We start from the raw sequence: 6,621 nt of genomic DNA, 5'->3' as shown, positions 1-6,621 counted from the left end.
AGTTCATAAAATTAATAATTTATACTGCTTCATAAAAGATAGCTTAAGTGGAAGTGCTTTTTTCTTGTTGTTTTGTTGTTGTTGTTGTTGTTGTTGTTGTTTAAGATTTTATGTTTTGGGACGCCTGGGTGGCTCAGTCGATTAACCGGCTGCCTTCAGCTCAGGTCATGATCCCAAGGTCCTAGGATTGATTGAGTCCTACGTCTGGTCCCTTCCTCCACAGGGAGTCTGCTTCTCTCTCTGCCTGCCACTTCCCCTCCTTGTTCTTTCTCTCTGGTGATAAAATAAATAAAATTTAAGTTTTAAAAAATAAGATTTTGATGTTTAAATAATCTTATTTTTTAACTTTTTTTAAAGATTTTATTTATTTGGCAGACAGAGATCACAAGTAGGCAGAGAGGCAGGTGGGGAAGATGCAGGGGGAAGCAGGCTCCCTGATGAGCAGAGAGCCCAATTCGGGGCTCGATCCCAGGACTCTGGTATCATGACCTGAGCCAAAGGCAGAGGCTTTAACCCACTGAGCCACCCAGGCACCCCAGTTCAAATATTCTTTACACCAAAAGTGAGGCTCGAGCTTACAACCCTGAGAACAAGAGTCACATGCTCTACTGACCTAGACAAGCAGGCACCCTAAAAGTGACTTCTTAATTCTTTTGTTGCATAGGCGTGGCAGGAAAGAATAGGATGACTCTAGCACCTGTTGGTGCTGTGCTGCCCTGATTCACACCAAGGTGCCCGCAGTTCTACCCACCATTACCTTTGCACCATCAGTGAAAATATAAACACAGTGAAAAGAGCAAATTATGTCTTAATATTATCATGAAAATAGTTTCAACTTTACAGACTCCCTGAAACTCTCTCAGGCACCCCCAGAGTCTGTGGACTACACTTGGAGAACCAAAGAATATACAAATATTTATTGAGCCCTTTCTAGGGACACTGTTTTAGACAGTATGAATAAATTAGTGAGCCCAACAGGAAGATATCCCGATCTCCTGGAGCTTATATTGTAATATAAGGGCCTGGCGTCATTGCCTCACACATTACTCAATAATATTTTTATATTTTAATTGAGAGAGCGCATGCACACACCAAATGCGGGGAGAAGGGCAGGGGAAGAGAGAGAATCTTAAGCAGGCTCCGCGCCCAGCGCAGAGCCTGACAGTGGGTGGAGCTTGATCTCAGGACCCTGAGACCATGACCTGAGCAAAAATCAAAAGTCGGATGTTTAACTAACTGAGCCACCCAGGCACCCCTTGAATAAAGGTTGTTTTTGTTTTTGTTTTTCTCAGTTACACTAGTCACATTTATTTTGTGTGTGTGTGTTTTATTTTATTTTATTTTTTCAGTTCCTAGATTCATGGTTTATGCACCACACACAGTGCTCCATGCAATACGTGCCCTCCTTAATACCCACCACCAGGCTCACCCAACCTCTCATCCCCCTCCCCTTGAATAAATATTTTTTTAATAAATTTATTAAACAGTTTGAATGTAATATAGGTTTCTCACTTGGCACCCTATCTTGACCTTATTTTTTCAGTGATAATTTCTAACACTCGGTAAGGGGGCCAATCTTTATCATACCCAAAATGCGTGTACCTCTCCAGGCAGTTTCATTTTGCATGAGAAAATTAGTGTCGGGGTCATAGTGCATGATTTGAGAAGTGTAGGTTTTAATTACAGTCCAGTAACTACCAAGAAGTCACAGGAGAATCAAACTGACCAGGGGAGTTAAGAAAGATAAGCTCTTAAGTATATTTGCCTTTTATTTATTTTTAAAAGATTTTATTTATTTATTTGACAGAGAGATCACAAGTAGGCAGAGAGGCAGGCTGAGAGAGAGGAAGAAGCAGGCTCCCCGCTGAGCACAGAGCCGGACGCGGGACTCGATTCCAGGACCCTGAGATCACGACCTGAGCCGAAGGCAGCAGCTTAACCCACTGAGCCACCCAGGCGCCCCTATATCTGCCTTTTAAAAGAGAGTACTTGTTAATGCCAAATGAATAAATCTCTAACAATAGAATGTTAAGGAGTAGTGAAAATGAAACAAAGAATCTCACACCCATTAGGAGATTACTACTATCAAAGAAACCAAAAACAAGTATTTGTGGGGATGTGGAGAAACCGAAACCTTTGTGTGCTCTTGGAGGGAATGTAAAATAGTACCTCCACTGTGGAATACGATTTGGCAGTTCCTCAAAAAATTAAAAACAGAACCAACACATGATCCTACAGTTTCACTTCTGGAACTGAAGCAATGATAAACAAACAAAAAATGGACCCAAAATGGAGTCACTTGGACTAAGCCGCTGTCTGTAAACCAAGACTTGAAAATCTAACCTAATTGCTGTTTCAGCCCCTCCCAGGAATGTAATGGTAACTGGTTAGTCTCAGGAGGTAACCTTGTCCGTACTGGCGAGGTAATCTGCCCGAAAGACTCCTTCCATCTCCTGGAGAAAGATAAAATAATCCAGTTTTCCCTGTCCTTGCCCCCGTTTCTCTATAAAAGCCTTCCATTTGGGGGCACCTAGCTGGCTCAGTCGGTACAGCAAACAACTCTTGATTTCAAGCCCCATTTCGGGCATAGAGATTACTTAAAGATTTTATTTATTTATTTAACAGACAGAGATCACAAGTAGGCAGAGAGGCAGGCAGAGAGGGAGGAGGAAGCAGGCTTCTCGCTGAGCAGAGACCCCCCCGATGCGGGGCTCGATCCCAGGACTTTGGGATCATGACTGGAGCCGAAGGCAGAGGCTTTAACCCACTGAGCCACCCAGGCACCCTTAAAAATTTTTTTTAAAGAAGCCTCCTATTTTGTATGCTCTTCGGAGCTTCTTTTCTGTTTGCTGGGTGGGATGCTGCCCAGTTCATCAATCATTGAATAAAGTTAATTTAATCTTTAAATTTACTCAGTTCAATTTTTGTCTTTTAACACCCAGAAGAATTGAAAGCGGTGTCTCAGAAAGATATCCGTACACCCGCGCACCAAGCAGCATTATTTATAATAGCTGAAATGTGGAAGCAACCCAAAGGTCCACCAGTGGATGAATGGATAAGCAAAATGCGATGTATACCTATAATGGGATATTCTTCAGTCTCAAAAAAAAAGAAAAGAAAAAAAGAAAGGAAAAGAAAAGAAACTCTGACACAAGCTGCAACGCATGAACCTTGAGAACATTATACAACATGAAATAAGACAGTCACAAAAAGATAAATACGATATGATTCCACTTCTATGATCCTTCGCGTAGTCCGAATCTTAGAAAGTACAATGATGGCTGCCAGAGGCTAGGGGGAGGAGGAATGGGGAATTTTTGTTTAATGGGTAGAGAGTTCCAGGTTTACAAGATGAACAGAATTCTGGAGATGGAGGATTGTGATGGTTGCACAACATTAGGGTGCTAAATTGAGTCATCCTGAATTGCACCCTTAAAATGGTTCAGATGGTAACTTTTTTAAAAGATTTTTTTTTAATGTATTTATTTGACAGAGACCGCAAGTAGGCAGAGACGCAGGCAGAGAGAGAGGAGGAAGCAGGCTCCCTGCTGAGCACAGAGCCTGGTGTGGGGCTCAATCCCATGATCCTGAGATCTTGACCTGAGCAAAAGGCAGAGGCTTAACCACTGAGTCACCCAGGCGACCCCAGATGGTAAATTTTATGTTATGCCTGTTTTGCCTATTTTAAAAATTGAGGGAAAAACGAAACACAGAATTTCAGACAGGAGGGAAGAAAATATTTCAGAAGTGCTGTATACTTCCGCCCACTCCTTAAATCACAGAGAAGCAGCTATCCGCTCTACCTACAATAGTTCCTGTTTATAAGTGCCAGGATATGGCATTCCCTTCATACATTTACGGTCCATCCCAAGAAATGCTGCAAGTTAGGTCTTTTTTTTTTTTTTTTTTTTTAGGATTTTATTTATTTGACAGAGAAAGACACAGTGAGAGAGAGAACACAGGGGGAGTGGGAAAGGGAGAAGCAGGATTCCCAAGATGAGCGAGGAGCCCCATGTGGGGCTCGATCCCAGGATCCTGAGATCATGACCTGAGCGGAAGGTAGACATTTAATGACTGAGCCACCCAGGCTCCCCTACAACTTAGATCTTAAGTAATATTTCCATGTTTCAGATTTTTATGTTGGCCAAGGCTCAGAGAGGTTAAGGAATTTGTTCGGAGTTACACAGCAGACAAAAAGTAGAGAAAGAACTGAATCCAGCTCAGCCTGATTCCAAGACCTTGTTCCTTTTTGCAGCATCCAACTTCCTCTCTTCCTTACATTCCTTGTGATTTTAGGAACTTCAAGTGAGAGACACATTTCCTGTGGGCATAAGCAATGTGACTTCAAGTGTTGTCTCGAGCAAGATTATTATGACCGAGTTGCCAGTTACCCTTTGAAAGAGAAGAAACTCTGAGCGTCTGAAGAACTTAAAATGCTACCATTCTTATGGGAAGAGAAAAGATCTGAACCCATTTGATCCTAAAAGATTTTCAAAAAAGCTATTGTTATGCAGAAACTTTAGGTTTAAGAGTTTGACTTTCATCCCTTACAATTCCAGAACAGATTATTAAGTAGAGCTCTGAGTAGATTGCTGATTAGCATAAACCAGTGGTGTTCTGCTACCTGAGAAGAAAAAGTGACCTGTGACTCCCTTAATTCAAGAACAGTGTAGGGCGCCTGGGTGGCTCAGTGGGTTAAGCCGCTGCCTTCGGCTCAGGTCATGATCTCAGGGTCCTGGGATTGAGGCCCGAATCGGGCTCTCTGCTCAGCAGGGAGCCTGCTTCCCTCTCTCTCTCTCTCTCTGCCTGCCTCTCTGTCTACTTGTGATCTCTCTCTGTCAAATAAATAAATAAAATCTTAAAAAAAAAAAAAAGAGAAAAAAAAAAAAAAGAACAGTGTAGAGCCATCTGTGCAGTGATGTGTCTCTCTACTTTGAAATGCCCATATAAAGAGCCAGAATTTACTAACAAACTATATGTGCTAGACTTGAAACGGTTTCCCTATGATGTAGGTTTAAGAAAATGGTGACATTTAGTCTAGAGCAGTAAGACCTTGTTCTCCAAGACTTTGGGGAACAAGGTCTTACTTACAAGGCTGAATTTCAATACTAGAAGGATATTATGAAAGAGGAATTAAGCTTGCAGAACACAACTGTGTGCAACCACACACTCAGAATTAGGAGGAATTGGTGGTATTTACATGGAAAAGCAGAACTCAGCTGAATATTAGGAATTAGGATTTCGTGTGGGCAGAATTATGGTTTGGAAGTTAGAGATAATATCAAACTTCCGTTCTAACACCTTCTTGATGAATGCCCCTGGTCAGATTATACAACTTCTTAGCCTTTTCCATAAAATGAAAATGGTAATTCCCACTTCTCTGCATTGTTTAGGGTTAAATAACATTCATCAAGTCCTGAACAGAATTCCTAGTGCTGGGGTGAGCATCAGTAATAGTACTAATTAATTTCCTCATCATTACAGTTATTAAACTGTAACTAATTAGAACTAATTTCCTCATCATTACAGTTATTAAAAACAAAACAGGACATTTTAGGATGGAGTGAGTAGATGGATTTTTTTTTAAGATTTTATTTACCTGACAGACAGAGATCACAAGTAGGCAGAGAGGCAGGCAGAGAGAGAGGAGGAAGCAGGCTCCCCGCTGAGCAGAGAACTGATGCTGAGCTGGATCCCAGGACGCTGGGATCATGATCTGAGCTGAAGGCAGAGGCTTTAAACCCACTGTGCCACCCAGGCGCCCTGAGTAGGTGGATTTTTAACTCTTCCTGATACCCAACCCAAATGTCTCGGGAAGAATCTCCTTCTTTGCGCTCTCAGGGCTCTTTTAGCAAAAGTATTACAATATTGCTCCTTTGGGTTTCTTACATGGCAATTCTCCAGAGCCCTGCACAGTGGCTGGCTCAGCAAAACCAGTCTGTAAATACAGGCCCTTGCATTCTGAGGCGGAGTATAGGTAGACAGACCAGTTGCTTTTCTTCTTCACCTCTGATTAGGAGAATATTTGAATATTCAACATAAGGAAGAAAAAGTCATATTCTGGTAGTTCTCTCTTTTTTAAAGTTTTTATTTATTTGACAGAGGGAGAGAGAGCACAAACAGGAGGCGCGGCAGGCAGAGGGAGAGGGAAAAGCAGGCTCCCACTGAGCAAGGAGCCAGATGCAGAGCTTGATCCCATCACCCTGAGATCACACCCTCCTGATCAGAGCTGGAAGCAGATGCTTAACTGACTGAGCCACCTAGGCACCCCTGGTACTTCTTCTTCTTCTTCTTCTTCTTTTTTTTTTTTTTTTAAAGATTTTATTTATTTATTTGTCAGAGAGAGTGAGCACAGGCAGACAGAGAGGCAGGCAGAGGCAGAGGGAGAAGCAGGCTCCCCGCTGAGTAGGGAGCCCAATGTGGGACTCGATTCCAGGACGCTGGGATCATGACCCCAGGGGAAGGCAGCTGCTTGACCAACTGAGCCACCCAGGTGTCCCACCCCTGGTAGTTCTATTTAGTTTCTGGTTATATAGGAAAAAAGAATAAAGGAGGGAGAGAGAGAGATAAACACACACACACACACACATACATACACACACACATCTGATATGAAGAAGA

This window comes from Mustela nigripes, chromosome 16, assembly GCF_022355385.1.
Source record: "Mustela nigripes isolate SB6536 chromosome 16, MUSNIG.SB6536, whole genome shotgun sequence".
In the NCBI taxonomy this organism is placed as follows: domain Eukaryota; kingdom Metazoa; phylum Chordata; class Mammalia; order Carnivora; family Mustelidae; genus Mustela; species Mustela nigripes.
The sequence above is the reverse complement of the archived record's forward strand: the minus strand, read 5'-3'. Positions refer to the sequence as shown.